Raw genomic sequence first — 20,694 nt, 5'->3', positions numbered from 1 at the left:
TTTGCCTTCTCTGTGTTTGACCTGAAGAAAGGAATTCCTGCTTTAAAATACTCATCAATCAGTGCTGCGTAGTTAAGCTGATAACAAAGCTAAGGTTAAGCCAGTGTTAATTTACCCAACTGTTACATTACTGACAATATTTGTCAGCAAATGATTTTAATTAGACCAGCATAATGAGATAAGTAGGCTAAAACAAAGCAAATGACTAAAACTAAAGAGGGATTCTGCTGACAAACAAATCCTGATGAGAGTAAGAATGAATTTTTTTTTGCCCCCAATGTCTGAGTAGCACGTGGGAATGGAGAGAGCACTAATCACATGAGAAATCACTTAAAAATGATGCTGGTGTGCTGGAATGCTGAGCTGGTGTCAGGAAGGCTTGCAGAGTTTGAGCAAGTGCTGTGTAAACTTCCTGTGCAGCCTTGCATGTCGGTGACACTCTCCCCCCGCATCGGTGGGGCTCGTCTCATTTGTGTGCCTGCCTTACGTGCCTTGCATGGAACAGGACAGGGAAGGCTTGGGGAAGGTTAAAGTGAAGAGGGAGCAGGCACTTGTGCTTCCAGGAGATACAGTGGAAGGACATGTGGAATAGGACCTACTGAAGTTTGTGGCTGTAATTAAGAACAGGTAGGGGAAAAAACTGGGAAGAGTAGGCAGGGGAAAACACAGTATTTGTTTAAGAAAGAAATAAGAATGGAGAGACGTTGTTTGGTGTTTGAACATAGAAATGTTTGGGGTGCATAACCTGCTGCTCTATTTGTCTCTTTCTCTCTGTACATAGCTTCTCTGTTCTGATTTCTGGTGGAGTATTCTGGCCCCTGTGTTATTTCCCCCTGCCTGCCCATGGTCTTCCTGAGACCTGCTGGCAGAGGGAGGTTTTCACAGCCTGAAGTGTTGACTCTGAGAAGTGTGAAGGAAACAGAACCGTGCTGGATAATGTGACTCACCTTGGAGAAGTTGGTGTTTTTCCGGTGGAGGAAAAGTGTAAAGTTTCATCTTTGCTAGTCCAGATGTTTTATTGGATATTGCTGCAGTAAGAGATACCCTGGTCTGCATGTCTTGCTCAGTCCTGAACAGGAGAATAACAAGTTACATACTAACATAAATGTTTAATGATTTATGATTAAAAAAATATATTAGATGGTGAGCAAAATACTAGGTTAATTGACTATGGAGTCCTAAGTTCCCCAAAATGTAGCATTCCAGCCAAATATGGCTGAAATATCAGCTGTCATATGATGAATATTTTAAAGAAGATTCTATTATACACCTAGGGGCTCATTCGCTTCAGTAATGAGGACAGTTACCTCTAGGGAAAGGAAGCTATATTATGCTTGCCACTTAACCAGGGGCTGGTTTGACAGGTATCAGCTCAGAATATATGTGTATATATAGGGAATCACAGCAGCCTGTCTCAAGCTTACTGAGCAGGAAATGTTGTGCTGTACAATACTTTGGGTTTCTATCTATGGATTTGTGGATGGCACTGAGTGGGATTCAGACTATTTTTATTTCTGAGTCTGATTGTTGAGGTGGAATCCATCACCTACTAAATATTAAATCAGCAGGTTTTTAAAAGAGCAACACTGTCTCTGCTGACTTGAATATCCTTATGTGGCCCAGAGGAAAAGAGAAACAAAGACAAGATGAGAAAACTATCGTCTTTGGCATTCTTCTTAATATTAATGATTTTTCTAAAGTTTTCAGACTGTTGAAGGCAGAAAGTGAGATAGTAGAACTTTCACATAGGTAAGAAATGACCCAGGTGAAAAAAAAGGTATACATTATAAAAACCACGGTGAAACTTCTGGAGTGGAATTATTTGTTGGAAGAGATGGAAAAAAAAGCATCAACAGATTATTTTTAAACAAGTTTTGTTTAATTGTTTCCAAAAAAACATTGGGCTGGGAATTACTAGGAATGTGTCAGTTCAAAATTACTTGAACAATTTCATGCAGATGCAATTTATGTCAGATTTTACCCTGAGTGTGGTTTCTGAAACCTAGTGTTTGCAAATGCTGAAGTTTTGAGATAAATACCCAGCTTACATGATATTGTTCATCTTACCAGGCTGACTGGAACTGTAGATAGCTCCTTCACGTTTTTCTTTTTAAAGTTGCACTTCATAGACAATATCCAAAGACACCAATCCCTGAGTTTTCTGAATAAGTAGTTCTAATATACCCATGGTTACCTATATGAACACTCATCATGCACCACTGCACAAATAAAAGCCCATCTCTGTCACTCTTAAAGGATGCTTTAAGCCCTTTAAGGATTCTTTAGGATTTTAAATATTACTTTTCTGATAATGAGCAGGTAGGTGAAATAACAAAGGTATGACAAATGATGGCACATTTTTTTTGGTTTTACATTTTGTAAAATAGTCACATTTCAGTTCCAGATATCAAAATGAATAATTTCTACACCAGTCTTCTAAAGGCAGTGAAGATTCCTAAAAAGTTTCTGGTTGGGGTCTGCTAAGATGGAAGCTTACTTCTTATGTTACATTTTTATGGCCTCAGATGTCATACCAAAATGTCCTGGATGCCCTGATATTTAAACAGTACATCCCATACCATCATATGGTAGGAGAATTCCAGTCCTTTGCTTAATTTCAAATAATTCTTCTTGTTTAGCGAGATGAATTATCTAGGTTTCAGAATACAAGTGATTTCTTCTGATGCTCTTTGTTAGATAAACTGACCATTCTATGCAAAAAAGGGACAAAATGAAAGTACTCATTAAATTGATGATTTTGCAGATTTCACATGCATTTTTTAAGATCATGTTACACATTAATCAATTTGTCACAGAGTTGTTGCCATGAATGCTCTGTATGTACGTGGATATCTGAGATGCTTTGTAGGAGCAGAGGTAAGGAAAAAAGGAAAGTTCTAACATGGAAGTGGGGAGGGAATAAGTGAGATTAGGAGTTAGGAGGGACTCTGAGATATACAGCTCCCATTCTATACATCTGAATCTTTAAAGATTGTAGGGTTTCCTTTCCCTGTGTAACTCGATGTGCACTGGGAGTTTTGATCAAATTATGATGTTATTTAAAACCCAACAGTTATTATTTTCCATCTTGAGATAAGGGTTGAATAATCTTACATTGTCCAGGGACCAGAAACTTCTTTGTCATCCTATCAGTTCATTCATTACCTACAGTGGTTTTAATAGTGTGTGAAAAAGAGAATTTTTTAATAAAACCATGCTTTCTGTTTTGAAGAAAAGTTGTGCTTCTGGATTTTGTTTTAGATGTGATATCCTGTTATGTAAGACCACAACATAAAGACTTCATCAAGACTTGGAAGGTTTGGGAAAAATAAATGTGTTTTTTTTTTTTTTTGTTTGTTTTGTTTTGTTTGTTTGTTTGTTTTTGCTTTCAATACTATATGGACTTATATTTTTTCAAATTGTGAACCAAAATAGATGAATATTTCCAACATCATGTAGCTCAGAATTTTTTTCCCACAGTGATAGCAGTGAATTGTGAGAAAGATTTTGGAGTGATAGTCAAATATCTGCAATTTCATCCCAGAAAAGGAAGCAATTTCATCCCAGAAAACTGTAAAAATTTTGCAGAGTGGTGCTTCATTTTAAACAAAGTCTAAATCCACTGGAGTTGGAAGTTAGTGCTAACACTCAAAATCCTAGCTCAAAGAACACACCCTTAATTTCTTTATTCCTCCCTAATTCCTATTCCAGATTTCTTAGCCCTTTGTCATGTCTTAGATTTGGTTTGATATAAAGTGGTAAGGGAGTCAATTTACTTGGCATAGAGCAGTAAGGCTCAAGTTCTACAACTTCCCCAAGGCCTGAAGGTCATCTGCTGTCTCCAGGCATGGTTCAGAAGTGTCACAGCTGCCTGCAGTGGCCAAGGCAGAAATGTGGAACTTATCCCATGAGGCTGGTCCCGGCCCTGCTGTTGGTTATGCCGTTCCAGCAGCTCCTGTGCGTGCACTTCGTGTGGGCAGACCTCAGCGTGCTGCCTCACTTTCAGTGAGTGCTTTGGACTTATGGTGTAATGGGTAAGAATGGGTGACCATTAATTAATTACCCAATCTCTAGGACAAAGCAAGTCAGTGGCTAGAATGAGCTGCTGTAAGTCATGATGCAGGTTTCTTCAAACAATGGGAGATTTGGTGAAGTGAGCTGTTGATGTAGCAGTCTGCTCTTTAGTAAGCTGTGGAGGTTAAAAGAAAGGTGCATGGGCATAAACTCGTATGTTTTTTCCCCCCAAAGGCCTCAGCATAAACCTGTCACTGCCAGGGTCTTGTTTAGGAATAATATGACTGTCACGTTCTCCGCCTGAGATTTGTAGAAGGTTTTTTTAATTGCTATGTGTACCTACCCCCCATTTTGCTCTTAACTCTCTGCTCATTTTTCTTTCCAAGTCACTGTTATAACCAGTGATTTTAGCCAGAAGCAGCTAAAATGACAGAAATCTATAAAAGGGGTTCATGGTTGGAAGTAGAGCACTACATGCTGAGTGTTGCCTGCCAGCGTTTTACTTGGATTTTAAGTGAGGGGGAAGGAAGGTAAGAGTTCTCTTCTTCGTTTTTTAATTAATGCGACACCGTTTTCATTCTGAAGTGTCACACACTGAAAATCAAAGGAGCCTTGTATAAATAATAATAAAAAAAAAGGTTCTCCCGATTAGTAATGGAAAACATTTTCAAACAAGATCTACAGAATTACGAGAGGGCTGGCAATTCCTCAAGGTGGAAGTCTCTCAAAATCATAACATAAATTATTGATTTGTCCAAGTCTCTTCTCCATAGGAGATTTACAATCTCATTTTCATAGTTGTCTTAAGAAGGGAAGAGAAAGAGATTCTTATCTAGGTCAGAATGAAAGCATCTTCTTTTTACAAAACAATAATAAATCCCTATTTTAGCTAAAGTGAATAGCTATGCTATGAAATTATGTGTTCATATCAGGAAAAACTCCATTTAAGAAAATATATTTACAGCTGTGCAAGTATAATCAGAACCACACTATATGACATCTCAGATACAAGGATGGATTGTTGTGAATAGTAAGCCAGATATGTAAGGAAGATGTCTGGCCTTCTTTGAATTTGGCTGATAAGAACTGTCTTCATGAAAAGAGAACTCCCCAAATAAAGAGCAAAAGGTGGAAAGTATGAAGACTGGCAAATTAGAAGGGAGCAACATATGAATCAGTCCCTTTTTTGCTGCTACCTTAGTTCAAATACAGCAGTATGGGTCTAGCGAATAAAGACCAGGAAAATCAAATGAAAGGCTAGGTAAGGTAATGTGGCATGTGAGAGAAGGTGAGCATTTCTTGAAGAGCTGTGCCTGGCAGCAGCTCTCCAGGTCTATGAAGAGGGGATTTGACTGCTGAGGAACCAAAGAAATTGAAACCTAAGAAGAAAGTAGTCATCTATTAATCACCCCAGGCAGGAGAAGGGGGTACCATAACACACAGCAGGAGACACAAGGTGATGAGCAGAAATGCACTGAGCAAGCAGGAGGGGTGTTTTGGCAATGTTGTCTCACCTGTGGTGAGAAGCAACAGACTTCAGATGTTTCAATCTCCTTATACACATGAGATTGAAATAAGCATGATGGAAAGGGTTAAAATTTATTATGAAAAACAAGAAAGGACTAGTGGAGCAAAATACTCCAAGGATTAGAGCTGTATGTCAAAGGAAAATAAGTCTTCAAATGATAGGCAGTTTGAAGCAAGTGATCTTAATTGTTTGCTGATCAGGGTCTTAAAAGTGAAAAACATGACATAGAATTTAGTGCTCATGTACTCTGGTAGCCACAAAACCCACAGAGTATAGTTTCTAAAGACTATTTTTAATAAAGAAAACTACATTGTGTTATCCTGGACTTTAGTGTGAGGAACATATTAAAAACACCATAATAACCTGCTTTGGTTTTAGTCTGATCATTTGGTCCCTGCTCTTGGTACTCTCTTGCTGTCCAAGAATTCCTCCCCAGATGGTTACTTTTCTGGCAGAGTAACTCAAATCAGTTGTAGGTGCAACAGGCAGAATTAGTAAATACTTTTGTCTGCCACATACAGCTATCAAGGGAACAAAGATATTGCAGAGGGCAGTATTAGATTGTCTTATACAACTGTTGTCAGGCATCTGAAATAGTCTCAATTTTTCTGTCAGCCTTTGAAGAAGAATAATGACCCCTAAATATGGATATTTGAATAGAAGTTTGCAGATCTGTCTTTAATACTTGGCTTTTCCCCAGATTTCTGGTTTCAAGACTGGCACTGTCTGGTCCAGCCATTGTGGATATGTTTGTAGCATGCAATGCAGTCTGAGGCTGAAAATGGAATTCTGGAGTGTAAGGCAAGGATAACTGGATGGGGACACTTTCTTCCATGCTATGTTGTAATATGAAGCAGGTAGTTGCTACAGGTGATAAGAACTAAGTGAATACTCACTTAAAAATTGCAGATTAAATGTTAAGATGAAATCTGTGTCAAACAACAGTTCAGGAACCAGCTGGACCTGTGTGGGCAGTAAGTCCAAATATTTCCCTTTTGGACTTGCTGTTTTTCACAGTTCTTCAATAGCTACTGTCTTCCATGGCGTCGAATATACATTGAAGTTACCCTAGAAAGTTTTTTTGCCAGCATATGGCTATTTCTGAGTGACCTTTCCATCAGACATGTGCAGATTTAATTTCTATTCAAGAGCTGCAAGTGCCCCTTTTAGTGCAATCATGTTCTTCACATCCAGCTGTGCTGTAATTCCATCACAACTCCTGCAACTGCTGTTTGGGCTGCAAGTGAAGCTTCACCAGGATTGTTGCTGGGGATGTAAAAGAATGTTCACATTGTGCTTCAGATTTGTCTCAAAAGAACATCCAGCTTGCAAGTGACTAAGAAAAATAGCCTGTGTCAGTAAAATAAACAGATTTCCTTCAGGTATACTGGAAATGAGTTCAACTGATGAGGAAGGAGGAACTGTTTCTACCAGATAATTTTTTCTGACCATGACTAGACTTTGTCTTTTCCCAAACACTGTCTTTTTCCTTTGTGGAAGGAAATTGTTCTTCTTCATGGTTGGAAGGTTTCGTACATACCAGGTGGCAGTTTTACCACAGGACTGGCAATTGTCATATAAAAAGTAGTTCAAACTAGGAATCCCCTGGGCTGGTGGGTTTGTCTAGTGTGGAGCTCTTTCCTTTTCTTCTCATTCTAAGGGTACCCCTAGGGCTCTTGCCTGGCTTGATTCTGGTCTTGTTTGTGTTGGTGTAAATCAGGAGTAACTCTGCTCCTGTCAGTGCTGTTCAGGTAAATGAGATCAGGCTCCAGCATGTGGTATTCAATCACTCTATTCTGTTAAAAGAGCTAAAATGGGTGTTCATCTAGTTATGATTTGCATAGATCCTCTGTTCTTTATTTTTGCTATACATTGTTTCATCAGATGTCCTTCCATTTTCTCCTCCTACTAACTATTTCTTACTTAAACTAAAGCCGCTTTCGTTTAAGTTCTGTAAAGCTTTTTACAAATTTCAGTTACCTAAGTTTCATAACATTCCTGTAATGTCAGTTAATCAGCAGGGTTGTACAACTGCTGCATCCCATCAAATGTAGCTCCGAGACCAAAAGAAAAAAAAACAACCCCAAACAAACCAAACAAAAGGCATGTTAAGACAAGATTAAGTATGCAGTATTAATTTAAAATGCCTTCAGAAGTCAGGGCAAGATGTGCTATCTAGTTTACAGGAAACTTTTGAGAGAAAAGAAAAGCAAAAAACCAAGCAAATATGTTTCCTTCACATAGAACATACAGAAGAAATTTCAGACAGAAAGCAGACTTTGTGGACAGATTGGAGTGATATTCAAAACTCATTCTGTTTCGTTACAGTCAATTTGTGTCATTTCTTCCTTTTACAATTCTCCCTAAGGGTTTTTCTAAGATATTTAGGAATCTATCAGGAAATCACAAGGCTTAGCTTGCTAATTAGTGTTGTGAAGCTGTGTTTAAAACATACAGCAATTTAGTTGCAAAGTGTATAACATCGCCGAAAATCCTCTTCTCTCCTCTCCCACCTTTCCTCCTGCTGAGCAGTGACTCACAGTGTGCTATACACTCTGGGCACAATTTATGGGCTGCTGTGAGGGGCTTATTATTTATGAAAATACCTGTGCCTTCCATAAGACATTTCCCCCTTTTGGGCAGAGGCTTTGCTTGTAGCATGGAAGTCCCTAGGTGTGAGTGCAGGTAAATTTGTCCAGGGATTCTGGTCCAACAAAGAGATCATGACACCACCATGAGACAGTGCCCAAATGCATTGAAATGAAAGTTTTTCAGTTTTCAGTTTCAGAAATCGAGCTTTTGGGCAAGTAGGTCTTGATGAAATCTATTTTATTTTTCTGATGGGAAACAGATGCAGTTTGCTGTTAAGTAAGTTTATGTTGCAAAAGTTAAAAGGGAAACATTTCCAGAAATCTCTTATTGCAAGTCGATATATACCATTAATATGTTCCCTACTGCAGTAACAAGGAGACCTTGGGACCAAGCTCTTACTGACTGATTCTTGTGGGCTCAACTAGTGGTCCTTGGGCCTTATTAAATTCTCCTTGTCTTGTTTTTGCACACTTATTCCCTTGAGCTACAGCTTAACTGTGTAAATTCTCTCACAACTTGTCTATTCTTAATAAAATTTGTTTAGCGTTAAGGTTCAGAGTTGGCTCATCCCTATGATTAAGTCTTTTCAGCTTCCAGCACAGTCAGTTATGTTGCACTTAGCTTGATTTGCTTTGCTTAAGGCTTTCTGAACAATTGGTTTGCTTGGTGCTGTTGCTAACCCCAGTTCTAGCCGTGTGATGACCTTTCTCCAGCCCTGATTATTTATGCGTATCCTGCAGTTCACTGGGGAAGTGTGTATTGGCTTCCAAACAAAGATTGCTGTCTATTATATATACCTAAAAATACAACTATGAACATGTGTAGGAGCTGGGAGCAGGATTTTTTTTCCTGGAGTTTATTAACATACTATTGTATTTATTCCAAAACCTACAAGATGGATGTTTTCAGAGGTTTAATGTTCAAAAATTGCTCTAATTATAACAACAGACAGACTGATAGGTGCAAAGTAGAACCAGTTACATTAATGGGCTTTATAAAGCAGTTTATTGCATTTATATATTGCTATCTTCACTGGAAACTTGGGGTTGCAAGAGGAAATTCCTGAGCTTTTGTAGCCACCTACAAGTCCTGTAGAGTGGTAGGCAAAAATGAATAAAGTTATGGGTTTTGAAAATGGCCAGCTACCCAGAAACAAGTAGTATGAAGCGTCCTAAATTTATGTGTTCATTAAAAAGAAAAAAAATAAAAGGCCAAGCAAAAAAATCTGTTTGACTACTAAATATACGTCTCTGCTCCATCTCTCCATCTTTCATTTCTTTAGCCAGATTTCCTAAGATGAGGCTTAGGTCTTCATCCTCTGTGTATGTGCGTGTGATTGCAAGATGACCTCACTCATGGAGTGAGCAAAATCAGAAGAGAAAATTTCTGAATGTCTCCATCATGCAGAAAGCTTCATCTGCAACTCATGCCTACTCTAACACTTGATAGCAGTCACAATTGTAGGGCTCTAAAACACCAGGCTGCATTAATCTGGGCTCTCACAGAGATTTTATTAACTTTTGCTAATGAAAAGACAATTCCACAAATTTGGTGTTGAGAAATCAGCTATAGTTTATTTCTTTTTCTTTAAAAAAATGTAATTGTAAAAGCCAGTAACTTTTGACTGTGTGTTGATTAGGGGAGCATACAATACGGGGAAGTGAGAAAGCCCTCCTGTGCCTGTGTGAGTCCTGCTGCAGATTGCAGAAGGGAGAGTTTTCTTCATTCTGCTGCAGGACAGTGTGCCCCATGGCTATTTGGTGCTGCTGTGCACCAGAGCAAGGGCTGCCAGGGGTCAGGCTCAAAGGAGGGATGGCTTGGAAATACAAATATATCTCATTACTTTTACTCCCTCATGGATTCTTGCCTGGTCCTGTGAATTCCTGCATTTTGCACTTACCTAACCCTGGATATTCAGTGCTGTTAAGATGTTTCCGTTACCATAAGCTATAAATTTTGTTCACCACACCCATTCCCATGAGCATCCAAGCACCTGGTCTGACACACCATCCAAACTGACAAAGCAAAATAATGCAGAAAGTGGTAGCAGGAATTATGGGCATGAGAGATACATGCGAAACCCATAAAAATGGCAGGTGGGTGTTCTCCCAGGCTGGCTGTGCTAAGAAGAGAGTGGGTGAAGTAGCAGCAGAGTGGAAAACCAACTGAAATTAGAGTATAATGCCAGTTGCACAGGAAGGATGGAGAGAGGTGAGGGTGAGTTCAGAGAGCAGTCAGGCGATGTGAAGGAAAGAACAACTTCCAGCTGTAGAAAATTGCAGGGAGGAGACCAAAAGGAAGCAATTCTCACAGACAATAAACACTTCTGCCATTATAGTAACTCAAATTAACAAATATTTATCTTATTAAGCTGTCCAAAGGACTTGGACCTCACTGGACTGGTCTCTGAGTAAATGTGAAAACTGTCTCATTGGGGCTTCCTAGAGAGATCCAGTGAGTTTTTTGAACAAAGCTTGTGACAACAGGTCAGGATAAAAGAAGTCAGGTCTCCTGGGCAAACCGCTGTGCTGGCTCTGCTCAGCCCTGTGCATAGCAGATTCTTCTGTGCTCTGCAGAAACTCCAAAAATGTTTGATGCTCTTCAGATACCGCAGCAGAGCGGATGTATAGAAGGGCTCTGGCCCAGCTGATTGTCTGTAAGTGTTGTTGCATCCTGCTGCTGCTGCACTCAGTCTCCTGAAGGCAGCTCTCTCTTGTGCTTTCATTTGGCATGCCAGAGGAACCACAGACCATTTCCAACCTTTGGAGATGGTGGTAACCATAATATGAGTTGGGGTCAAAGAGATAGGTTGGAATAAGCCTCCAAAGGTTACACTGTCCAACCCAAAGTTAAAATAACTTCAGATTTAAACCAGGTTAGTCAGGACCTTGTCCAGTCATGTTTCCAAAATCTCCCAAGACTCCACCATATCCCTGGACAACCTCTTTCAGTGCTTAATCACTCTCAGTCTACATTTTTATCCTATTATGTCCAATTAGATCTTGTCTTGCAGCAACTTGTTGTGGCTGTTGCCTCTTGCTGAGCACCCCAGAGAAGAGTTTGGCTCCACCCTCATGCAAACTCCTTTTTCTATAGCAGGAGGCTTTAATTAAATTCCCTTCCACTCCTCCCGGCTGAGCAAACACGTTCCACCAGCTTCTCCTTGGATTTAATCTGCTCCATCCCCCAGCTAAATGACAGTTCTCTGGACTCTTTCCAGTTTGAAAATGTATGTCATATATGGGTGAGCCCCAAGCTGGACCTAGACGCAGCTCCACAAGAGCTGAGTAGGAGCAGTATTGCCCTTGTCTTTCTGGCTATGCTCTCTGTGAAGGCAGCATTTTATTCTGCACCCCTTCCCAGGCCCCTTTTGCAGAGCTATTAGCCAGGCAGTCCATCCCCAGTTCGTACTGCCACAAGGGACATTTCCATCTTTATCTCTGCTGAACCTAATGTGTTTCCTCTCTGTCCAGCCCTCTGGATTTTTGAAGCCCTTCTGCACGGCAATGCAGCCCCTCAGCATAGAAACTTTTCCCCATAGCTTGACATCAGCCATCAGCCTTTTTATTTGTTCTATCCTGCTCACTGATGAAGACATTTAATAATGTCATCCTCCATGTTGGCTCCTTGGGTACACCACCACTAATTAGCCCTTAGATTTTGAACTGTTGACTACTCCTCTTTGAGTGTAGACAAATTTTCACCTACTGTGTTGTTTGTCACCCATTTGCCAGTGTGTCATGCTAATCATTTGGGGAAGCCCTATAACCAGCTAGAAGAAATGAGGGATGAAACTGAAAATACTTTAGCCAAAGTTTTCAATTAGTGGAAAAAATCCTGGAGAGTTGATTATGGATCAGAATAACAGTATCCCACAAAAATTTTTCTATTAGCTTATAATATTAATCATCATCCTCATCACAATTGTCACCGTGATCTTAGAATTTAAAATTGCATTAAAAAAAGATGTATATCATTAGTGCTTAAATGGATAAGAACCTTTTCCATTTGTATATTTATGTCTTTCAATTGATAGAATGCTTCAAAATACCTAGAGGTCAATATACATCTAACAAGAAATTTTCTAGACTTTATCATAAGCAGTAACTTCCTTTTTGTATGTATTTTTTTTTCTCAATGGAGGAAAATTAGCTTTTATTGCTTTTGCCATTCACCCACTGAAATCTCAAGCAACCAAAAATCTGTTGCCTTTCTGCAGCCCCTGGTGTGCATTGGGCATCTAACAGTTCATACTCTGAAAATCTACAAAATTAATTTAATTTAAAATTCAGCACAGTGTCTTCCCTTTTGGCAGAAGGAGCAGTTGAATACAGTGATCAGTGTGTAATTTAGTTCTTTTCTACCTGTGCAAAATGAATGTTTCATAACCACAACAGAGGCTGAGGACTTGGGAGGGCCCTTGCCCCAGAGCAGCACAGGAGAAGGAAATACATCCTGGTTCTGTGCACTGTGAAATATACCTCAGACTTCCATTTCCAGCATTTGTCTCTCCTGTGCACATGGAAATAAATGAGATAAGACTGATATTTATGGAGATGTAATGCCCTCTGTTTGTGTAGCTGCAAGAATGCTGAGTTTATCAAAACCAAAAGATGTACTAGATTGTCTTAAAAAAAAATCGAATTGGTATTCTTGGTTGAGTCTTTTCTTTTTATACATAAATGAGATAAATGCATGAGTTTCAGCAGACACATAACAGAAATTTTGAGCAAAAAAGTTCTGCAAGGGCTCAAGGAAAAGAAACTTATATGAGCAGCTAAAGGTTTGAGGAATGGGCTGCTGGGATGCAGTGCACAAATGGTTCTCAGTAACAGCCTGGGTTACGAATCGATGCTTTTTACCACTGCTGACATGATCTTATGGTCTTAAATAGCTTGTCTAATCTGAAGGTTTTCACTCCCTTCACAGAAAATGTTGGAGAAAGAAGACTACATGTGGTAGGACTTTCAGTTAGCAGCAAGTAAAGCAGACCCATAAATTTTATCTTGAACAAAGCTCTGTTCTCAAGTATACTTCACAGGCTGCAAATGATCTCATCTTTTTACTGTTCATTAACTCAAATATGTGAAATCATTCTCTATATCTGGTCTCTCACCTCTCACCACACACCCCCTTCTCTTTCTCCCTCTCTCCCGCCCCGAATTCCTGTGTAAATAGTGCAAGTTCATCCATCACCAGGTAATCAGAAAACTGTCATGACCTACTGGCTGCAAAATTTGAGAGTACTTATAATTTCATTTGTAATACAGAAAGACATATCTGAGAAACTGCTGGACAGAGAAATAGAAAGAGATGTTTGTATTTCACAGAATAATTAGTTCTTGTTTTTTACAAGATTTTACATTAATTTTTTCTTAATCATGTGAACTGTTTCTTTTCTGTGCTGTTGTTCATATTTGGCCTGCCCTCAAGTGAAGCTTATAAATGAGGACTATCGCTGTAAATGAAATCTAGAAAACATATACAAATACATTCAGGAAGAAAAAATAATCTTGATACTATTACTCTCATGAAAGTTAACACAAGTGGGCCTTTAGTCATAGAGATTTCAAATATGAGGGATTTATTTAATCTAGTTTTCAAGGCAAGTTTTGATAGCTTTAAATAATAAACATTTTGTTTAAGAAAAATCTCAAGAAAGCCCTCTGTCCATTTGAACGTATGTTAACATTCCTGTGCTTGAGACCTCCCTGAACTGTCTTATTTGGTGACTTTTATGCTGTTGACTTTGCCTTTTTTGCTGGTAATGTCAAGCTTACTTGTCCAATCTAAGCTGTGTGACTGAAGCGCTCAGCATTATCCATTGTTTGAACAGGGTCTTGTTGCGTGCTCTGGCTGATTGATTGCTTATTCTCAAAAAACAAAGACTTGCACTCAAGGTCTTTGAAACATATCTCGCCCAACTAGTCAACTTACATTCACAGAAGGCCCACTGTCCCTCTCCTATATTCATTTATGGAAATAGATAACTTTTTTTTCCTCAGACTCATTATCTTAGGAAGAGAGAGCAGACAGGAGGAAGTATTTTTCTAGACCTACTTATCTTTCTGTTTAAGATATAGTGGTTTTCTGGGTGCATCTTTAATCTGAAGTCACAGCACAAGATATTTTTAATGAGCTCCATTTATTCTGAAATGGGATAAAGTGAAATCCTAGTAATGCTAGAAGAGGAACAACACTGAAACCCATTGTTTCCCCTGTGAAAAGAGAGGGAACCCAGAGTTATGCCGTGAAAAACTGTAAAGGGTGATGCTCAGCTCAGAGCTTTGTTTGGGAAGAGTATCAGTTGTCAATATAAACCCTTTGCAGGTGATTTAGCCAATAGTTCTTTGCATAGTTTTCCTCCTTCACTGACACAATTGATTAACATAAGCAGTTTTAAAAAATATACTAATACTGCAGTGTCACAATGACAGTTCAGTCTGCCCTGCCATCTTTAAAAAACTCCAATGGAATAAAGTGTTTCTCCAAACTTACCATTCTGTATCTTTAATATGAGAAAGATAATTGCTAAGTAATATTTTCATTGTCTACTCCATTGGAAGGATGCAATCTGGAGATGCCGATCTGCTTTCATTTTACTGTGTGGGGGAAAGAGAAGCCTCCTGCAGGCTGCTGACATTTTGCAGTGGTAATGACTCCACTGTGCTGTGCAGACACAAAATAACACAACTGTCTGTCTTCTGTGTTCACCATTCCCTTCTATCTACTGCTATGCAAGGCAAAGTCTCATATAAAGGTGAGATCACCAATGTTCCTCCATATAAAATTAATGATGTAGCTATAAAGGGGAACTTTTTATAGCATATAGTATGTATGCAACTGACAAGTTGCATGGGAATTCTATAGTAAGAGTCAGCCATATTAAAGAAAAAAGTGGGAATCCTAATGTATTTGAATAAGGTTCTCCAACCTGCCCCTCTTAGTCTCTTTATTGGAATTGGATTGGGTTAGTGATGGAGGAAAAATATTTTATAGAACTTTTTTTTTTTCTCTTCTCTCTGGCCATAAGAATTGTATTATTATTCATATAAATGTCACCTGTATTGCTATGTACATAAAAATATACATGAAAGATGTAAAAGTTCCCTCATACTCTGCATTCCTTTGCTGCATAGTGGAAGTTTATTCTTATGCTTACATTGGTTAAATCATTCATTCTTTTGAAATATGACATTATATATATAAACATCACTTTTTCATTTTTTTTTTGTTCTGTATGCCATTAATATTTGGAGGAAAATATGTATCTTGAAAAGTTAATTGAAACAGCAGATCAGAGTCTTCTACTTGCAATGGCAGATCACATGTAGAGGCAGTGAGATGAGATCAATTCAAAACAGGTGTTAACATGAGGGAAGAGTCAAACTCCATTTTTCTTGTATGAAAAGAGTGACTAATACATGAGAAGCTAATTTAGTAGGAACATTTAGTCATGGCTTCCTGTAAATGCGAAATGTGCCTCTCTGTGAAACACGTAATTACACACCAGTAGCTCTAGGTACCTGTGTGCTGGAAAACAAGGCACTAATAGGAACAGAACCCCAACTTTGTAATTCTAAGAAGTGAAGAGCAATTTGTATGTAATCTGTAATTTTACACACACACACACACACACACACACACACACACACACACACACTCTGTTAAACCTTAATTTGATTGGAAAAAAGGGGTCCTGGCTGATCGGTGTGGCTCCATTCCTACTGCCTGTAAATCTGGAGACAGCAGTTACTGCTCCATCCCTGTCAAGGGGATTCTTAAGATTTTCACATGGGTCTGTCCGTCTCTCTGCATTCTTATGCCCTGTCCATTACCAGGGGATTTTCACCTCGGTAATTCTCCTCTTCCAGTAAATAGGCAATTCCATTGCTGTGACTGGTACCTCAGGTTCTACCCCCTTTTGTGCAGCTTATTTATCAGTATTTGAACAATGCACACTGTCCCCCTATGACCCTCATTCAATCTGTTTTTTTCCCTGTCAGAGACTGCTCTTTTTGAATAATCATTTTGATGGAATAATCACTTTGTCTCTAGAGACAGACCCTGATAAACTCATTTCAATTTAGACTTTGCATCATATGGTTCCTTATACTACCCAGCATCCTGCCTTCCACAGCTGCATTAACCAACATAAGTAACACCTGCTGCATCTGAATTAAATTTTTTCCAAAAAAAGGTGAAGCAATAATGTGTCTTGAATTATTTTTTTTGTTTTGAAGTACATGAGCATCCCTACACATGTATACATATATTGTTAACTGTTTGGAAAACAAGGTTTTCAGGAGGTAGTCAGGCTTACGAGAGTTTTATCTTGTAGTCTTTTGTAGCCTTCAAAATTTACTCTTGTGGTGGAAGTCCCAATGTGCCATGTAAATGGTAGTTTTGGCCACAATCTTTACCTAGAGGTTTTAATCCATCTTCTAGATATCTTACCTTGACAACAACATTTCATTTTTTAGCTGTATTCAGTATTCTGTGGAATGCTCGTAGAATCTGGCAAACAAATCTGAGATAATGCAGCATTTTTTGTTAAACATTTCAAGATGTAGTGCAAATTTTTTAGATTCTGTGAACATTTCTGATGCTGCAGGACAACACTGGTATTTGAACTTGAGGACAGCTTGCAGCTGATCAGGACTAAGTACTCTTCCTATGTTGATGAAGATGTTAAGCGACACTGATGAACTCATGACCTACTAATTCAGCACTAGTATATAATTCTGTACTAATTAATCCTAATTCAATAGTATAAGTCCTCTGTCCTAAGGAGAATGCACTAGGGCTAAAAATGCTTCTGATTGCTTTGTTTCTTTTTGTCACCAGAAACTTCACTGGCATCAGTTTCATCTGCCTGTCTTTGGGTGGAAGTTATTGGGAGTGGGAGAACTCAGGTAAGCAGGAACTGGCCACTGACTGGGAAATATGGGTTGATTTGTATCATATTTTAGGAGGTATAAATGAAAGTGATTAAGAACCAATTTTCATACCAAATTCTTCCTAATTATATGATTTCAGATACAAGCAGTGAAGTTAATTAAGAGAGGTATGAATGTGCAGGATTTTTAACTTTAAGGGTTAAAGAATCTGAACAGGTGTGAAAGATTAGATGTAGCTGAGAACAGTAAGCTGGTGGAAGAAAATCCCTTGAGCAAAGACTGAATGTAATAAACATCAGTATAAGAAAAGAGAAGAAATCACCTTGCCCAGGAGAAAAGTTTTAGAATAAATGGTTGTTTTTGGTTTTTTTTTTCCCCCACTGGAATCTGTTTTTTCATAATTAGCAGTTCTTTTGTGATTATCTGAGGAGGGTGTTTGTGCTTTATGATTAACTGAGTACCTGTATATCATATGACTAACTGAAGTGTCCTCAGCTCTTTCTAGTGTCACAAAAGGTTAAGAACCAGTCTTTTTGATGTACAGTAAATGCTAATTGGCATCATATTTTACTGGAAAAGCTCATCCTCAGTCAAAACAGAAAACTGCATTTTTGTCATCAGCAGTTGTGGCTGTCCTTACTTGGCAAGTCATAGCCTTGTCCAGGCAACCTTCTCTCTGTCATGTAAGTTAATTGTTGGGGAGTTTTTTGGGGGGTACTGGTGGTGTTTTTTTTGTTTGTTTGTTTTTTTTTTTCTCAGGAGATATTAAAACAGGGTGCAGAATAAAAGGGGATATGAATTCAGATGAATAATTATTTAACATGAGAAAAAACTATCTTTCTGAATTGAAGAGGAGAGCACTTCATATGTAATCATGAACTTTCTGTTCTTCTCTGTTTCTGTTTTGTGCATGTTTCATTTCTGTAGATTTGATGGGAAAAGAGCAACGGGATGTAAAAAACCCAATATTTTTCTTAAATTGATAATAATTTTTATTACACTGACAAGGTTTTTCAAATCTCAATTGAATGGTCTTCTTTGACCTCGCAAAGCCCTTGATATGTGCACACACAAGTAACTTCAGCAACTGGTGCCAGAGTGACCAGGCCCAGCCCAGGTGTAAGTGAGTACACAGTTTTGCAAGTAAGCACATAGAATTACAATCATATCTCTCCAACTTAATTGCCTCATAGAAAATAAACATTCCCAGTTACATGATCTCCCCTATTGCCAGGACAATACAAATCACAAAGATCTGTGATAAGACCCTGCTTTTAATGAAAGAAGATTGTATTTCTCCTCAAATCCCTCTAAGTCTTTGACTTGATTTGAGAGAATAAGCTAAATTAAATTGAGTTTGAGAAGAATGAAGATTAAAAAGTCTCCTAAGACCTCTGTCAGGATCAGGGTTTTAAAAGCTTTGAGGATGAGGAAATCTTAACCCAGGCAGTCAGTGTGGGCTGGAGCTGCTCAGTCTTGCTCATACTGTGAGAGGTGCTGAGCACCCACTAATGCTCTGCACTTGAGGGCTGCTGAGGCTGAGTGTCCCCCCAGAGTTTCACTTGGGGAAGCCAAACTTGGGCACTGCATCAAGGCTGTGTGCTCCTGCCCTTCTGAAGGGATGTTGTTCTTACTGCATTTCATTATTAATGTCAGCAGTACTCTGAACAAGCACGTGTTGTTACCCCAGACAGGTAAGGCATGGGAAAGATTAATGAAGTGGTACAATGAAGAAAATTGTGATCCATGCCAAGGTATTGTGAAAGAATACTTGACTATTTCAACTACACCGAGGTGCCAGCACTTACTGCAGGTTTGTACACTTCATATTGGTTGCCATTTGCAAACTTTCAAAACTGGTTAGATACCTTTTTCAGCTCTATGATAAACAAGATTACTTTAAAAATCTAAAGGCTTAAAATAATATGTGTTTTTTGGGATGACTATTTGCTTTTAGGGAGTAGTGAGGGGAGAGTACCCTGTTCCCAATGGGGAGCTGGCCGTGTCTTAGACTGAGCTGTGAGGGCAGCCAGTGAACACACCCCAGGACTGCGGTTCCTGCTCCACAGCACAGGGAGGACCTTGCCCTTCTCATGTCCATCCACCTGCTGTGTGGCTTCCTGACTGCTTCTGCTTTAAGCTGACCATCCAGATGGGTGAAAAGGCCTACCAGGATTTCCAGTACTTTTGCTTTGGCAGTCAGTGAGACGAGAAGACTTTTAGCTTCACTTTTGCCTGTGACTGAGCAGCTCCAGAGAGAAGCAACCTGGTCTACTGAAAGGCGTTCCTGCCTACAGCAAGGGGTTGGGACTGGATGATCTTTATGGTCCCTTCCAACCCAAACCATTCTATGATTCTGTGGAGGAAAACAGTGACTGTGACCTGTTTTCTGTGGGAATGGGTCTGTCATAGCGTGTGGAGGAGACTGAGGGGTGGGGAACTTCCATGCAAAGAGTCTGTCCTCATTTAGCACACAAAAGAGAAACCCTATGAAAAATTCAGAGCAAAAGAAGCAAAATTACCTGCTTTTTTCCTGCATAGCTTTTCATGGGGTGCTACAGTTACTGAAAGTTTTTATCAGATCCCTGGTAAGCAGAATGCAGCAGAAATTACCTTTCTAAATCCACATTTATTGATTGGTATTGTTATGGGCTATGACTCTGGCCTTTGAGAGATAAACAAGATTGCTTTAAAAATCTTGAGAGAACATCCACCTGTTAATAATGTGATTCAAATAAGGGCATTGATAAGTACTGTGCAGAGGGCCTGAGTTTCAAACATAGAAGTAAGTAACTGCTGTGCTTACTAAAATGAATATCGAAATGTGCTGTCTGGCAGGTATTACCTTGCTTTGAGAGTTATTTTCAAAGATCAGTTTCTGGTTATAATCTAGATATCATAGATTAATTTGCATCTTCACAATCACTGAATACACATATCCATGTACAGGTATATTCAAGCCTAACTTCCGAACTTGGCATAATTTAAAAAATAAATTATGAAGTCAACCATATTTAGGATATGGAATACAAGTAAAGAAAAGACCTTGCCTGCTGGAGATGTTACAGCCAGCTCCTCCTTACAAATATTATGTGTATATAACTATATAATCAGACTCCTATTTTGAGTGTGCTTTCTAGTGATTCCTTCGTGCCTTTTTGTTTGCTACTTGGAAATGCTGTCAACCTTTTTATGGGGAAACATTGCTTTCCCTGCGGGTGCCTGAGAGATATGCAATGTTTCTTGCTGCTGTAATTCTGTGGCTGTCAGCAGGCAGCTGGCCAGAGAACCTTTATTTAGCAAATGTGAATAACTGGAGAATTTTTGTTTGCAAGATTGACGCGACATGCCTCAATTTACTGAGAGCAATAACAATGTTTCTCCCCCACTGAATAGATCTAGCCTGAAGCTCCCTGACATTAATAAATGACTAGATCAACCCCTTTCCCCTCCCTATATTCTAGCTACAAGTGTGAGGTATAGACACATAAGTAATACTAGCTGTAATTTGATATAGAAGTTGGAGAAGAGCAGGGGAGAAGAAAAACTCTTCTGGTAACTTTTGTAAAAGCTAGTAGTTAAAATGTGGTGAAAAATTACTCATTAGCTGGATATTGCTATATTGTTTTGTAGTTTCTTGAGAGAAAGAATTAGCAATCC

General features: G+C 39.0%; 1 long non-coding RNA gene across 2 annotated transcripts in view; it reads left to right on the top strand.

Moving 5' to 3' along the window:
- Positions 1–378: 378 nt before the first annotated feature.
- Positions 379–20,694, top strand: part of LOC138106235 (uncharacterized) — a 130,630-nt gene continuing 110,314 nt past the window's right edge. For both annotated transcript variants that reach the window (XR_011148945.1, XR_011148944.1), the window contains exons 1-2: positions 379–627; positions 16,982–17,049. This is a non-coding gene — a long non-coding RNA (uncharacterized lncRNA). The remainder of the gene's footprint in view (positions 628–16,981; positions 17,050–20,694) is intronic.

This window comes from Aphelocoma coerulescens, chromosome 2 (genome assembly GCF_041296385.1).
Source record: "Aphelocoma coerulescens isolate FSJ_1873_10779 chromosome 2, UR_Acoe_1.0, whole genome shotgun sequence".
Classification (NCBI taxonomy): Eukaryota; Metazoa; Chordata; class Aves; order Passeriformes; family Corvidae; genus Aphelocoma; species Aphelocoma coerulescens.
This window is presented reverse-complemented; position numbering and strand designations above follow the sequence as displayed.